The sequence below is a fragment of the Hyperolius riggenbachi genome, chromosome 2, assembly GCF_040937935.1.
Source record: "Hyperolius riggenbachi isolate aHypRig1 chromosome 2, aHypRig1.pri, whole genome shotgun sequence".
In the NCBI taxonomy this organism is placed as follows: domain Eukaryota; kingdom Metazoa; phylum Chordata; class Amphibia; order Anura; family Hyperoliidae; genus Hyperolius; species Hyperolius riggenbachi.
In genome coordinates, this window is record NC_090647.1 from 232802514 (window position 1) to 232819436 (window position 16923).

Sequence of the window (16923 nt, forward strand, 5' to 3'; positions counted from 1 at the left end):
TCCTCTTCCCTTGCGGTTTTGTCTTTCGCAGTGTAAAACCGAGTAATTTTCTGGTACCGCAGCCACGAGAGTGGGTCCCGAGTTCTGATCCAACCATGTCTCTGTAATTAAAGCTAGATCTGAAGCCTCTATTAGATTGTGAATAACTGCTGTTTTGTTGTTTATGGACCTGGCATTGCAGAGTACTGCTTTAATGTTGTTTGGCTTAACTTTGAGGCCTGTGTTCCTAGCTCCTGGCTGGGGGTTGTAATCAGGAGTGTGGCAGCTATCTCTGTTGTCTGAGTCCTTTACTGATACAGCTGATTTGGAGATATGTGATTGCTTTGGCTTTGAGTTATGGGTGCCTGCATGTCTTCCCCTCTTCCCCCGCCTTGTTTTCTTGAGAATCCCAAGGGATTTTAGAGGGGTAATCAAAGCAGAATCTATTTGTAAAGGTAGCCATACACTGGTCGATTTGCCATCAGATTTGACCAACAGACAGATCCCTATCTGATCGAATCTGATCAGAGAGGGATCGTATGGCTACTTTTACTGCAAACAGATTGTGAACCGATTTCAGCCTGAAACCGTTCACAATCTGTTGTGGTGGTGCTGCCGCCGCTCCCCCCGCCCGCATACATTACCTGCTCCGCTGGTGCAACTGCCCCCGGTCACCGCTCTTCTTCTCCGTCTCCGCTCTGGTCTGCTCTGGTCTCCGGCATGCTTCCCTTCTTCCTTCCTGTCTGGGGGAAGTTTAAACAGTAGAGCGCCCTCTACTGTTTAAACTTCCTGCCGGGACAGGAAGAAGGGAAGCATGCCGGAGACCAGACCAGAGCCGATACGGAAAAGAGCGGAGACCCGGAAGTCGCGCCGGCGGAGCAGGTAATGTATGCGGCTCTATTGTGTCGGTCGTCCGGCACTCGAACGCCGCTAGCGATGCGCTCTTTACCCGCGGGCGATCGGCGGTTATTTTCCGCACGGCGCGATCGACGGAATCGCACGGAATGGATCGAAATTCGGCGTGTAGCGTGAACGATTGGCAGCAGATTCGATCCCAGTGATCGAATCTGCTGTCGAAACGGGCGCAAATCGGGCCAGTGTATGGCCACCTTAAGAGTTTCTTGGGAACAGAGGTTGCAATATAGATAAGCATCTCAGCTGAGTATTTTAATGGTGACATTTGGACAGCTGATAGACATCCTGCTGAGATCAAAGGGAAGGGGTCTTTTGCAAGCTGTACTTCTCAGAAAAAAAGGAGACGCTCCAGTTTACCAAATTAAAACAGTTCCTTGTTTCAATTTAAAAAGTTTGTAATAAATGTAGAAAGAGGGATAGTCATATAACATAGAAAGCTCACAAGTTTGAGGTCAGCTCCTAGCAGGCTAGGCATGTTCAGTCCAAGTCCAATTTTAATCCAGTTTAAATCTCAGCCATCCAAAGTGATCCATAATTTCTGATGAGCTGTAGTTGTTGCCAGAGAGGTGATGAATAGGATTACTCTGTATTTTGGGTCCTGTCCATGCCCAAATGTGTTTAAATAGTAAAATTTCTGAGACAAGATGTGGAGCAGCTTGAGAGAGCTGCAGCCCAGCTTGGGCGCGCTCAGTGTTCATGCACAATCTGAACATGGATCAGGCCCTAGGCAATGTAACTGTGGGTACATGTAAGAGTGATGTGCAGGTACTCTGCAGGGGATTGAGGAGATTCTTCCTCTATTACACATTCTTTATGCACAATCTGAACCAGGTTTATGGGTGATAGACAACACCTCTGTGTTCAATGTGCACAGCATTCTCAGTGGATTCCCGGCAGCTCTGTGGGGAGTGCATATGTAGAGCATAGTACTACTGTGTAACAAGGTAAACCTGAGACAGATGAAATTAAAAGTTTTATACATACCTGGGGCTTCCTCCAGCCCCCTTCAGGTTAATCAGTCCCTCGCTGTCCGCCGGGAGCGTACTACACCTGCGCAGCACTATTGCACAGGTGCAGAACGCTCCTGGCTGTGGGAGCGGCACGCGGCCGGACTGCGCTGATTGGCTGAATTACTGGGACTCATAGCAGAAGATCGAGGTGGTGGAGGAAGACAGCAAGGGACTGATTGGCCTGAAGGAGGCTGGAGGAAGCCCCAGGTATGTATAAAACTTATTTTCATCCGTCTCAGGTACCATTTAATTCGTAGTTACCAAACCAAATTTTAACATATCAAATTATTTGATTTCATGAGCAAAGAAAGTGCATACATTTGCATAAATGAGCATCAACGCAGAATTATTTCCATCTCAATGACCATCCCTATTAGTGACACGGCTACACATCAGGCTTTATACTTACAGCATAGATGTTATTTAGTAAATATAAGAGATTTCTGTGTGCACATCATATATACTGTAAAGTCACAATTAGATATGTATATCTGACTTTAAAAATACGGGGACTGCTTTATTGAAGCAGCACAAGTAACTCTTTTTGAGTTTATTTCATTTTTGGGTTCATTTCATTTTTGTGGACTAAGCAGAACTATTACTGTACATATAAATTATTTATGATGACTATTATCTGACAAATAGAACATTTTATCATGTTTTCTATTTTAACCACTTCACCACTGAGGGGTTTTACCCCTTGAACACCAGAGCAATTTTCACCTTTCAGCGCTCCATCCATTAGTCTATAACTTTATTATTACTTATCGCAATGAAATGAACTATATCTTGTTATTTTCGCCACCAATTAGGCTTTGTTTAGGTGGGACATTATGCCAAGAATTTTTATTCTAAATGTGTTTTAATTGGAAAATAGGAAAAAATGTGGGAAAAAAATATTTTTCAGTTTTCGGCCATTATAGTTTTTAAATAATGCATGCTACTGTAATTAAAACCCATGAAATGTATTTGCCCATTTGTCCCGGTTATAAAACCGTTTAAATTATGTCCCTATTACAAAGTTTGGCGCCAATATTTTATTTGGAAATAAAAGGTGCATTTTTTTCAGTTTTGCGTCCATCCGTAATTACAAGCCCGTAGTTTATAAAGTAACAGTGTTATACCCTCTTGACATAAATATTTAAAAAGTTCAGTCCCTAAGGTAACTATTTGTTTTTTTTTTTAATTGTATTTTTTTTTTTTTTAAATTACAAAAAAAAAATAAAAAAAAATTGGGGAGTGTGGGAGGTAATGAGTTAATTTATTGTGTAATACAATATATTTGTATGTGTAAAATGCTTTAGGGTGTAAAATGGCCACAGTGAGTCTGTTTACATGCGACCTGTAAGCGTCCGGAAGGACGCTTACAGGAAGCAGTAGGAGGCTGGGAGAATCACAATGATCGCACGGTTTCTAATAGAAGTAGCGGATCATTGCGGGGGCTTAGATCAACAAACGGGAATGGATTTTCCCGTTCATTGATCTCCGGGCAAGCGGGCGGCGGCGTGCACGAGCGTCAGGAGCGCGGACAGCGGAGGGAGCGCGGAAGGTACGGATTTCTCCGTCCCTGGGGGTTAAAGGATGGAAAAAGGGACGGAGAAATTCGTACCGCCGGGGGTAAAGTGGTTAATTACAGTTTAAATTCATTAGGAGTCGGAGTCTGTGCATTTTTCCCCGACTTCGACTCCAGGCACCCACAATTGCTCCACAGCCCTGGTAATTACTATGTCTACCAATTCTGTAGTTTGTACCAGCGTCTATATTCTGAGTATAGCATTGTCCATTATTATGTATCCCATCTTTGTTTCTTACTTACAGCATAAGTTGGTGCTTTATAAAATTAATAATAATATGACACGGAGGTCACATTCACACTGGCATTTCCCTGGTGTTTGATGCTGTAACTGAACAACTGCTTTGAAAAATGCCTGCATTTACATTTGAATATTTTTGCACCATTTAGTGCTGTGCAGCAATTTTTCAGACTATCTAAACTATAGTTTTTATAGACTATCTAATCCAGTGGTTCTCAAACTTTTTTGGGTGAGGGCGCCCTTGATGGTTGACATTTCTTCAATGCACCTCTCGGCAAAACCTACTACCGAAATGCTATAAGATTTATTAGGCAGAAAAAATCCCCCCCCCCCCCCCAAGTAGCTAGTGATGCTCATTAGGCAGCATCCTTCCAAGAAGTCAGCGACTGACCCCATCCCCCCCCTCCCCCAGCAGCAATCTACCACTCCAAATAGTCCCCCCCACCCCCATGTTAGGCAGCATTACCCCCTCCAAATAGTCAGTTACCACCCATTATGCAGCACCTCCCCTGAATGAACTTAAAGAGACTGCGTAACAAAAATGTAATCCTATTTTCTACCATCCTACAAGTTCCTATACCTATTCTAATGTGCTCTGGCTTACTGCAGCACTTTCTTCTATTACCATCTCTGTAATAAATCAGCTTATCTCTCCCCTGTTGGACTTGTCGCCCTGTGTCTGGAAGGCTGCCAAGTTCTTCAGTGTTGTGGTTCTGTGATGCATCTCCCCCCTCCAGGCCCCTCTCTGCACACTGCCTGTGTGTTATTTAGATTAGGGCAGCTTCTCTCTGCTCTATTATCTTTTACAAGCTGTATAAATCGTCCTTTGAGCTGGCTGGGCTTTCACATACTGATGAATTACATACGGGCAGAGCTGTCTGCACTCTGCAGTAAGAAGCAGCCTGACACTTCAGTGGATGAGAGCTGAAGGGGGAAAGAAACACACAAATGATCTCTTGAGATTCAAAAGGAAGGCTGTATACAGCCTGATTGTGTATGGATGTATTTTCTATGTGTGGACATACTGTACATCAACCTACTTCCTGTTTTGGTGGCCATTTTGTTTGTTTATAAACAAACTTTTTAAAACTGTTTTTAACCACTTTTAATGCGGCGAGGAGCGGCGAAATTGTGACAGAGGGTAATAGGAGATGTCCCCTAACGCATTGGTATGTTTACTTTAGTGCGATTTTAACAATACAGATTCTCTTTAAGGATAAAGAGTCAATGTTGTAAAGTTTACAGACATTTCGTCACATGGATACTGCAGTTAGTAACATCCCCTTTAATTATGCAGCATCACCTCAGCACCCACTCCAGATTGTAAGTGACCTCCATTTTCTAGACAAATATTTTGTTACCTATCCAGGCCAAGGTGCGCTGATCCGTCACTACACTCCGATTCCTCTGATGTCCAACTTCAACCACGGCTACGGGGATAAAGGTTAACTGGCGGATAATGCAGCCACATTGTTTATCAATGTGTGGATGCATTACCTGATGGCAAAGCACAAAGGATGGGGATGAACGCCGAGGCACCCCTCTGAGGTGCTTTAGGCGCACCAGGGTGTCGCGGCACCCAGTTTGAAAACCCGTGCTCTAATCTATAGTTTCAAAATATTATTAGATTTGCTGTTTATATTAGTGCATTACCAGCTTTACTTCATTAGCAATTTTTGATGCCTAGTATTTTGCCTATATAGAAGTTATAAAGTCTTTTCTTTTCAGTCCAGCATTTACAGTTGTCTTGATGGCGTCTAATGATGACAAACACACTAATACAAAACATAGTTACATAGTTATTTTGGTTGAAAAAAGACATACGTCCATCGAGTTCAACCAGTATAAAGTACAACTCCAGCCCGTCCCCCACATACCCCTGTTGATCCAGAGGAAGGCGAAAAAACCCTTACAAGGCATGGTCCAATTAGCCCCTAAAGGGAAAAATTCCTTCCCGACTCCAGATGGCAATCAGATAAAATCCCTGGATCAACATCATTAGGCATTACCATTACCGTTTATAAAGTAGGTCCTAAATCTCTACATGACATAACAAGTGGAAGCTATTAAATATTATTGTAGTCTACACAACATAAGGAAAACTACCAAGAATATTGAGAGCGATTGTAAAGTGCCAATTTGGCAGTCACTGAAAAAAGCATATCCATTTCAGCACTTGAATAAATGAGCAAGGCAAACAAAAACATACAGCTGTCAATGTTAAAACCAGAAACCCAGAGCAATCAATCATTCTTGTAAAGCCATGAGCGGCCAAAGCAGTTGTAGGCTTTGACTTTTTTACATTATTAGCACAGAACATTAAAAAAAAATGCTTAAAAAGGAATACAGAGGTGAAAGTAAGCTGATGAAACAATTTCTTTTTTTTTTTTAGATATCCAATAGTTTTATTTTTAAATCTACTTTTTACTTTTTCATTGTCTGCTCAATGACACATGCATTGAAGTATGCCAGAGCTAAAATCTACAACTGACCATTTTTTTTTATCTCTTTTCTGCTCTCAGAAGCCAATTTTCTGCCACAAAAGTGGCTTATCAGTGAGGGTTTATGCTACAGTCTGACCAGGACAGAAACTGTCACTTGCATACTCGATTTTTTACTCCTTCAGGCAAAGAAAAAAAACAGGACCACAGCAGTCAAGCCTGGAACCCACTGCAAAACGCAATCGCTAGCGTTTCGTATGAGCAGTTTGCAAGTGATTCCTTGAGAGTTTTAGGGAGCGATTTTAAAAAGTCAATTTGCCAGCGGTTGTGTAGCGATTAGCGTTTTAAAGTCTGATTGGTCCTATTAATTTTTATTTTGTTACAGCGTACATTAACCTCAAAACGCTAGCAAAATCGCTCCGTGCAAGTTTTGATGGAGCGATTACGCCAGTGATTATATACTTTACATTGAAGCGCCAACTCTAACAAAATGCTGCATGTCCTGCGTTTGCGATTTTGCTAATCGCAACTGTGGAATTTGCACCATTCATTTACATTGGCAGAGGGTTTAGGGAAATCGTTAGCTATTTCTCACGCTCCCTAAACGCTCAAAAAAAAAAAAAAAATTACCTCTAGTGGGTTCCAGCCCTTATTTGTTGCACGGCACTGTACATACACGTCTATCTTATGTCACCTTGAGTATCCTTTAAACAACACGTTACAATACTAAACGGCACCTGACTGATAAAAAGTAAACCTAAAGTGAAACTAATCTGCCTAGTTTAAAGGGAACCTAAACTGACAGAGAAGTATATGGATTTTTCCTTTTAAAACAATACCAGTTGCCTGACTCTCCTGCAGATCCTGAGTCTCTAATACTTTCAGCCACAGCCCCTCAACAAGTATGCAGATCAGGTGCTATTACTGAAGTCAGACTGGATTAGCTGCATGCTTGTTTCAGGTGTGTGATTCAGCCACTACTGCAGCCAAAGAGATCAGCAGGACTGACAAGCAACTAGTATTGTTTAAAAAAGGAAACATTCTATTCCATCTCAGTTTAGGTTCCCTTTAACGTACTAGAGCCTGTATTCTTTCTGGTCAGGGACCAGAAGGACTACAGGAGGCTGGGAAAAGCCCCAGGTAAGTTAAAGTAAAGCAGAGAAACTATAGTAAAAGATTTATACACACCTGGGGCTTTCTCCAGCCTCATCCGCATGAATCGCTCCCACGCCGCCATCTTCTGCCCATAACTTCGGCCAGCTGCAGCCAGTCAGCGCAAGCGGAGAATAGTACTGTGCCTTTCCAAGAGATTGAAGAAGCACACTGCGCTTGCTCAGACTGGCCAAAGTTAACGGACCCGGAGCAGAAGATGGAGAAGACTGAGGACGGCGGCGTGGGAGCGATCCGTTCGAATGGGGCTGGAGGAAGCCCCAGGTATGCATAAATCTTTTAATATTGTTTATCTCTGGTACACTTTAAACTGGGCATACTAGTTTCATTTTAGGTACCCTATAAGAATAGAAAATGGAGACACCAAAAACAAGTTTACGAACTTGCAAGAACTTATTACATCAGATCCAGAAAATGGGTGTAGCCTATACAGAAACCATATTGTTTCCTAAGATGATCACGACCAATCGCTTTGGCTGCCAAGTTTAACAAAAGAACCCGAAGTGTGAGACCTAGGGAAGCTGCCATATTTATTTCCTTCCTAAACAATACCAAGTACCTTGCAGTCAAGCTGATCTTTCTGACCAGTAGGGTCTAAATCCCACACCTGAAACAAGCATGCAGCTAATCTTATCAGATTTACTATAGACATCTGATATGAATGCTTAGTCATAGTCTATGGCTTAAGGTATAAGAGGCAGAAGATCAGCAGGACAGCCAAGCAATGTGCATTATATAAAAGGAAATGAACATGTCAGCCTCTACATCCTTCTCACTTTCGGTTCCCTCTAAAAGATACCAGAGGTGACTAGCTCTGCAGCAGTCCTCATGCCCACCACTACCCCCATTTACCTCCATCTCCTTCCAATCCCTCGTAAAAGCCGCCGTAAGTCATGCCAGGTTGGTCAAGTTGTGCACTACATAACTCATAGTGCACATGCTCAGAACGCTCCCAGCCATGGAAGCGTGATCAAGGATGCACACCGCCAAGTCAGTGCTTGTGCAGTAGTGCACAACCTGGCATGACTTTCAGGGGCTTTAACAAAGGAACAGGGAGGGGTGAACTAGGGGAACAGTGGGCATGAGGACTGCTGCCCATACATGCCTGGTCCCTCCAATTGTGCAAAGCAAGTCGCCTTGAATATCCTTTAATGACCATGTGGCGTTTTACCCCCGATGCACAAAAATGTCTCAAGTCATTACACAAAAGAGTTTTGCAGAATTAATGAACACATTTAGAGTGAGTTTTCCTTGCAAAGTCCGTGAAAGTAATTTTACAGATGGGTAAAATTAATAGGGTGTGTATTTAGAACATCATAATATTAACCATTTCACAACTGAGGGGTTTTACCCCTAAAACACCAGCGCGATTTTTCCCTTTCAGCGCTGCTTCCACTCCAGTATTTATGTACTATGATTGGTTATTGGGGACTGGAGTCCCCATAACCAATCATTGTACTGCAGAGCCGGGGTGTGTGCGCGCGCGCCCGATCGCGCGCTGCACGTTTGTTTATCTCACATTGTTTTGAATGAAGACGGCTTCTGTTTGAAGTCGTCCTCATTCTACTCGCAATCGGCGAGGCTAATTGGATTTAGGAACGCTTGTTCCTAACGTCCAATTAGTCACCTGCTGTGCGGGCTAGCTGGAGTGTGCGCGAGAGTTCCCCACCCACTCCCAGCCAGTAAAACAAACAAGTGCGCCTTTCTCCGTCCCTGGGGGTGAAGCGGTGCGCAGAGGGACGAAGAAATTTAGCACTGGGGGGGTGAAGTGGTTAAAAAGGACACTATGGTGACAAATTGTAAAATTGAAAATATGTGCAAACAGACAAATAAGAAGTTCCTTTTTTCCCAAAGTAAAATGAGCCATAAATTACTTTTCTACTATGTTGCTGTCACTTACAGTAGCCAGTAGAAATCTGACAGAAGTGACAGGTTTTGGACTAGTCCATCTCTTCATAGGGGATTCTCAGCAAGTCTTCTATTCTTTATAAAGATATTCCCTAAAAAGGATTTAAATAATGATGCTGGCCAGCCTCCCTGCTCGCTACACAGTTTTTTGGCAGTTGCACAGAGTAACTGCCATTCACTAAGTGCTTTCGAAAATAAAAAAAATCCCTGAGAATCCCCTATAAAGAGATGGACTAGTCTAAAACCTATCACTTGTCAGATTTCTACAACTTACTGTAAGTGACAGCAACATAGGAAAAAAGTAATTTATGGCTCATTTTACTCTGGGAAAAAAAAATGTACCGTATATACTCGCATATAAGCCGACCCGCATATAAGCCGACCCCCAACTTTTCCCCGAAAAACCAGGGGAAAATGATTGACCCCCATATAAGCCGGGGGTAGGAAATGCTGGCCGCCTTATTCCCCGAGTGTGTCTTAGTATAGCTAGTAAAGTGTCCAGTATGGGTAGGTAGTGCCCCAGTATAGCTAGTATAGTGCCCAGTATAGCTAGTATAGTGCTCAGTATAGCTAGTGTAGTGCTCAGTATAGCTAGTAAAGTGCCCCAGTTTAGCTAGAATACTGCCCAGTACAGCTAGTATAGTGCTTAGTATAGCTAGTAAAGTGCCCCAGTTTAGCTAGTATAGTGCTCAGTATAGTGCTCAGTATAGCTAGTATAGTGCTCAGTATAGCTAGTATAGTGCCCCAGTTTAGCTAGTATAGTGCTCAGTATAGCTAGTAAAGTGCCCCAGTATAGCTAGTATAGTACTCAGTATAGCTAGTATAGTGCCCCAGTATAGCTAGTATAGTGCTCAGTATAGCTAGTATAGTGCTCAGTATAGCTAGTATAGTGCTCAGTATAGCTAGTATAGTGCCCCAGTTTAGCTAGTATAGTGCTCAGTATAGCTAGTATAGTGCCCCAGTTTAGCTAGTATAGTGCTCAGTATAGCTAGTATAGTGCCCCAGTTTAGCTAGTATAGTGCCCCAGTTTAGCTAGTATAGTGCTCAGTATAGCTAGTATAGTGCCCCAGTTTAGCTAGTATAGTGCTCAGTATAGCGCTCAGTATAGCTAGTATAGCGCCCCAGTTTAGCTAGTATAGCGCTCAGTAAAGCTAGTTACGTGCCCCAGTTTAGCCAGTACAGTCCCCGCTCCCCATGGCCGCCGCCGCTATTACCTGGCTGCATCTTCTATTTCAATCTCCGTTCTTGTAAACATTCAGAGCAGCGCGCCCGGCGCTGCTACTGTGACGAGCGGCGAGCCAGGAAAGAGCGGTTCCCATAGTAACAGGACGCTCTTTCCTGCCTCGTCACAGTAGCAGCGCCGGGCGCGCTGCTCTGAATGTTTACAAGAACGGAGATTGAAATAGAAGATGCAGCCAGGTAATAGCGGCGGCGGCGGCCATGGGGGGAGCGGGGGACCCGCGGACCAGCAGAGGGGGGGACCCGCGGACCACCATGACTCGCATACAAGCCGAACCCCCAACTTTTGGCCCCCTTTTTGGGGGTCAAAAATTCGGCTTGTATGCGAGTATATACGGTAGTTCTTATTTGTATGTTTGCACATGTTTTAAATTTTACAGTTTTTCGCTGTAGTGCCCCTTTAAGTATGGGGTGCCCCAGGGCTCAATCCTCTCTCCCCGGCTTTTCACAATTTAAATGTTACCGCTTGGAAACGAATCCAAAAACACGGCCTGACAGACCACTGCTATGCTGCCGACACCCAATTATATCTTTCGTTCAAGCTTGGTGTGACAGACCCAACTCCAACTATAAACGCCTGATTAGGCGAACTACAGCAATGGATGAGCGACAACTGGCTGAGACTAAATGCAGATAAAGCTGAAGTCCTTCTGATCGGAGGGCAGTGCATGAGAACAAAACAACTTAATTTGCAGTCTTCACCACTGGGAATAGGAGGCACGGATCTATGAGCATGTGTGTAGCCTGGGAGTTCTAATTGATGGAGATTTAAATTTCAGAACTCACATCTCTGCTGTGGTGAAATCATACTTATTTCACCTATAGAGCATCACAAAAATCAAGCACCTCATCCCCCCCAGAAGACCTGCCAACCTTAGTCCATGCCTTCATTACATCCGGAGTGGACTACTGTAACGCTCTCTACACCGGCCTTCCAAAAAAGGACTTGTACCGCCTACAGCTGATACAGAATACTGCTGCAAGAATATTAACCAACCAACCCCGTCACTGCCACATAACACCAGTCCTGCGCTCCCTTCACTGGCTACCTATAAAATGGAGGATCCTATTCAAGATCGGCCTACTGACAATTAAATCACTTCATAATCTGGGCCCTGGATACATGAAAGAAATGATACAGCTGCGTAGCAATCCCTGCAACCTCAGATCCATAGGTTCTAATAATCTTGTCATACCCAGAGTCCACCAGGAAACCTTTAGGGCTCGTTCCCACTGTTGCGACGCGATTTCGGCCGCATTCCGACGCTTGTAAAAACGCATGCGATTTCGCATGGCAGGGTGCCATGCGAAATTAACCATGACACTGCCAGGGCTAAATAAAATTGAAAAAGGAGCGAAATCGCACGCGAAATCGCGGGTAAAAATGCATGTAACAAACGCATGCGTTTTTACTATTAAATACATTAGCGGCGATTCGCACGGATTCCCGACGCAGGCGAAATCGTTACCGCTGAAAAAAACGCACCTCAACAACGCTACAGTGGAAACAGGCCCATCCACTTGCATTACATGTGCGGATCTGCATGCGTTGGACGCATGCAGATTCGCGATAGTGGGAACGAGCCCTTAGGCCCAGTGCCTTCTGTCATGCTGCTCCTACGTTATGGAACTCCTTACCTCAGCAGATCAGGACAGCTCCATCTCTGGACGTGTTTAAATCCAGATTAAAAACTCACCTGTTCAGTTTGGCATTTGCAGAAATATAATTTTTGTTGTGTGAATACTTCATGCTACTACTAAACTACTGAATCTGAGATAGCCTAAGAGCTATCTGGGTAATATACATCAGTTGATTGCAAGAAAAATGTCACCGCCCATCCATTCAACTGTAACATAAAAACGTATGTACCGCAGTTTTCTCCCCAGGCTCTTTTAGCTGGGTGCACCAGTATTTCACCAAAATAAGAACTTTTTAAAAAACTTTATTGTCAATGAGCAGATCTAACTGTAAAAATAATGAAAAGATGCACAGAAAGAGGTGGCATACGCCCATAACACGCAGTTTCCTAGTATGAATTTTCAAACTCGTATCTGCATCATGTTTATTAATCAGACTTGAAAGAAAATAAATCAGTTAGGTTTATGATAAAGCTATCACCAATAAACTACAGTATTCAATTCCCAATATAAACAAAATGTACAAGAGGTCAAGCCAACATTAACTTAGTCCATATGTGTCTGGGCGCAGAGCACCAAACGAAAGACTTGTTCAACAACTACTTCTGCAACTTACCCAAATTCCTGTGATCTAAAACCACACTCTCCTACCTAGCCTAAACGTAATCATACAATTGTCGATTTACCCCATCGTTCCCTGCAGATTCGATCACTCAAAGATCTGCTAGAAATCTATGCTCCAACGTGCTAGACTGATCGCTAATTTAATCGATTTAGGATGAAAAATATTGATTGATTGGTGAGGGGTTGGGAGTGGTGGTAGATGGAAACCCTGTAGCTGAAATCTACATCTAGTGTGTAAGAGGTTTCATTCAGTCTCTGATCAGATTGTAATATGAGAGGGATTGATCGTTTAGCAGAATCTGCTGCCCATATATTAGTGTATGGGCATCAACCTTTACATACAACTAAGCATACAAAATACAGTAAAGTAAATAATCTTTCTGCTATTGACCATTTACCTGCTCGCAAACTTTCATCGCTCAATGTTGTACTATTTAAACATCAAACTAACTCGTTTTTTTGCAGGATACATTCAAAAAACAGTTAGTGACTTTCCAAAATAACATTACTATCTGAGATCCCGCCACTTGAAACAAGTAGTATGACACAGTCTGACTATTCCGGTACTATATAAATCAGCTCTTGTTACTTTTAAGTCTGCATGGTGTCCAGGAAAAAGTTTTTTAAACTTGTCTCCTTGTATGACTAAGGCCCCATTCACACTTGCATTTTGGCAAGTAAACGGACCGGATCCTGACCTGATCCTGATCAGAACCGTACGGTTCCGATCCGGATCGTTTGTATCAGGCATGCATCAGGCTGCTATCCGGATCCGTGGGCAAAAAAATAGTTAAATTTAAATAAATAAAAAAATATGTTGGGGTCAGCAGAAGGTGCACCTGTAGAATCAGGTTCCTCCGCTGTAGGCCTCACCTCCACCTCCGACATTCTGCCAAACAGCTCCAGCACGTCTGTCACTGCTGCTCCACTCCAGACATGCTTGGCCCATGTGTCCCCATCCGAAAAGGCCGCTTGGATACGCATAGGAAGTGGGGTAGAACGTCAGGTTTTAGTAGGCAGTGTGTTCTGTGCCTTCCGTTCCCCATTGGTTACTGTGTTCCGGATGGTGCTGTCAGGCTCAGGTCCGGCTACGGTCCGGGTGCGTGGGCCGGAGATCCGGACACAAAAAATAGCACATGTTGGAAAACTGTCTGGAGTCCGGATCCGGCTCCGTACTGTACTGTACGGAACGTACGTATGTGAACGTCCGCATAGCCTTTGCATTGCTATGCGGAACGTACGTTCCGTTTGTACAGTATGCGGTCCGGATCAGATCCGGAAACGTTTTGTCAGCGATTTCGGCAAAACGCTCAGGCTCTAGCGCTTTTGAAAGTATTAGTGCCTTAATACCCCATGAGCCCGTTCTTACTTGGGCGATTTGTGTTAATCGGCGGCGATTAACGCAAATCAGTACATTAAAACTTAAAACCCAGTAGTATTGTTCCACCCCTCATACAGTACTATATATATTCCACATCAAAATACAGGGTGTTAAATGAACAACAAGTCTTTTATTCTTCCTTTTTTCAAATTTCTTCAAGATTGCGGACAAATATGCGAAAGAACCAATTCAGGATTCCACATCATACAAAACACGTAGCCTGCACCATTTTCAGGTGATTTCCCGGTGATCGTGTTTCTGTGCTACAGAAGAGCTAAACACGATCGTGGGAAAAATCGATGCAGTGTCCAGTGATTTTTCCGCGTGAAATCGCAGGGGAAAAAAAAAAAAATCACTCCCGCAACACGCCGGCGGTAATAGCTGGCGTTTTGCGGTTTTAAGTGTGAATGGGGCCTAACTAAGTATGTACTGGTGCAATTTGGAAGGCCAAGTGAACAATCAATATTAGGAACATATTGATTGGTTACCTGATCTACCTTAAGTTATATAGGGTATACCCATAAAGCTTTGTAAACACACTATATTAAACTTGGCTGCAAATCCAGCATGTGTACAGTGGACCCTGATCCCTCTCAGCGCATCGGCGAGTGATATGCCTGGCGGATTGACACGGCCAAGCGCACTGTGCTATCCACACGCTTAGCAATGCTCCTAGTGATCCACTCCACCAGCCTTTATCCTACCCTGCATGGGAACTGAACTTGTTGGTAGCCTGGAGGCCAGCGGTGCATCTGTACAACCTCGACCCTGCACTGTAGCCCAAGGCCTCATGCGTGTAAATGTTTTCCACAAACTAGATAGGCATCTGCCAGAATACCGAATTTACAAAAAAATGCAGGGGGATTAGTGAAGCTTCGCTGTTACTTTAAAAACAGTCAATTAAGTACTTTCCCTTCTGTTATAATTTATGCTGTTGGTAAATTCTGTGTTCTGGCAAATGTCTCTCTTAACAAATATCCCAGTGTGTGACTAGCATAATTACTAGCATGAGAACAACTGCTGCACCCAAAACCATGAACCTCTTTAACATTGATGGAAATATAGAGAGGTTGTCACACCACAAACACCCCTTAGAATGGACATAAAGTTATACTGTAGCCTGAAAACAAAGGTCTTAGCATGGGAATTCACTCATAATGACATTGGACAGGTAGGTGCTTTACTATCCCCCATAAAGCTTGCAAATAGAATTTAAGAACAGGACCATGCAATGGATAATGCAGTGTTCTCCCCAAGCTCTTTTAGCCGGGTGCTCCACCCGGCTAGATTTGGTGACCACCCGGCTGTCATCGGCTCACCTCCTCACCACCTCCTATGCTGTAAGTAGAGTTGCCCTGCATTTTCATCTCGCCCCACCCGGCTAATTTTTCCTGCCACCCGGCTACTATTTCATGCCACCCGGCTGGAAAATAATTCTGGGGAGAACACTGTAATGGATAGCATTCTCATCTTGCTAGAGCCTCAGGTATGTATCTGCACGGAGTCTGAATGTTTGACTTGTGGTCACATGGGTTGCTTGCCACACTCCCAAAACATGCTGGTAACTTAAATGGCTTCTCCCCAAACCAAACATAGATGTGAGCTCCTCCAATGGTCAGTTCTTTACATGATGTGTGACATTTGTGTCACGAACAGTGGAAAATAATATTTCTACATAATGCATAGCAGTATTAAGACTAATGGCCTTCCCTGTCAGAGAACTAATCAGCTTTCTAAAACTGGCCATTCACTATTTTTTTTTTGCCTGATTAGACATAAACATCTAATTGGGGAAAATTTGTTTTCAATCAGTACCGCAATTGACCTGGGAATGACATGCGATTAGCTATGGCAGTTGTTAGTAATGTCAATTGCGGCATTGATCATACGGTTTATTTAATTTTTTGTTTTGTACTATGACCATGGAGCTGCAATGTATGTGAATAAGGCAAAGTCCTGATTTTTATTTATTTTTTTACCTCATCTGTATTCATTAATTTGAAACAAAATCTTTACCTAAAAATAGTATTAAAAAATGAATAGTTGTATCAGGAGCAGCACAGGGATTCGATACTAAACGTGACACTACTCTGCCTGGCTATTATGTGACAACTCCCCTCCCCCAGGTCACATCCCTCACTGATGGATCGCTGAACACGTCTGTCCCTGCCATTGCTCCTGCTGTCCTCAGTCCATGTCACACACAATACCCTACCTGGTGCTGCTGACTGCTCTCCCGGACTGTCAGTGCTCCATGTCACACGGCCACAGCACCGACCCCTCTCTCCCGGCACTGCACACAGCTGGCTCCGGGCCAGCCGAACAGCGTGTGACGTCACCAGGCGGCCACAGAACCGATGACAGAACGTGCTGTGATGATGATTAGGAGCAGCGGCTCTCCAGCACAGAGCCTAGGCTCACTTCCTGGATCCGGTCCCGTGGTTTCATGACGTCGCGAAAAAATGGTTCTGAGCGGTGACGAGATCGTTGATCTCGTTTGATACCGCGAGAAGTGGCGGTGTTTGGGTTGTGAGACAGCTATAAGTTCAGCTGGTGGTATTTACTTATGTTTGTAGGAAATACGTTCTGCTGTCTATAGGAACGCTTCCTATTGTGTTAAAGAGACACTGAAGCGAAAAAAAATATGATATAGTGAATTGGTTGTGTACTATGAATAATTACTAGAAGATAAGCAGCAAAGAAAATATTTTCATACTTTTATTTTCAGGTATATAGTGTTTTTTCTAATATTGCATCATTCTCTAATATGTGCAGATTATACAACACTCAGCATTCAAAATGAG

At 43.5% G+C, this 16923-nt stretch overlaps 1 protein-coding gene across 2 annotated transcripts in view; it reads right to left on the minus strand.

Annotated features, from left to right (window-relative positions):
- The window catches only part of TAB3 (TGF-beta activated kinase 1 (MAP3K7) binding protein 3), a 99961-nt gene extending 83381 nt beyond the window's left edge, over window positions 1-16580 (minus strand). For both annotated transcript variants that reach the window (XM_068268317.1, XM_068268316.1), the window contains exon 1: window positions 16335-16580. The gene's annotated coding sequence lies outside the window, so the exon portion shown is untranslated. The remainder of the gene's footprint in view (window positions 1-16334) is intronic.
- Between the last annotated feature and the right edge of the window lie 343 nt (window positions 16581-16923).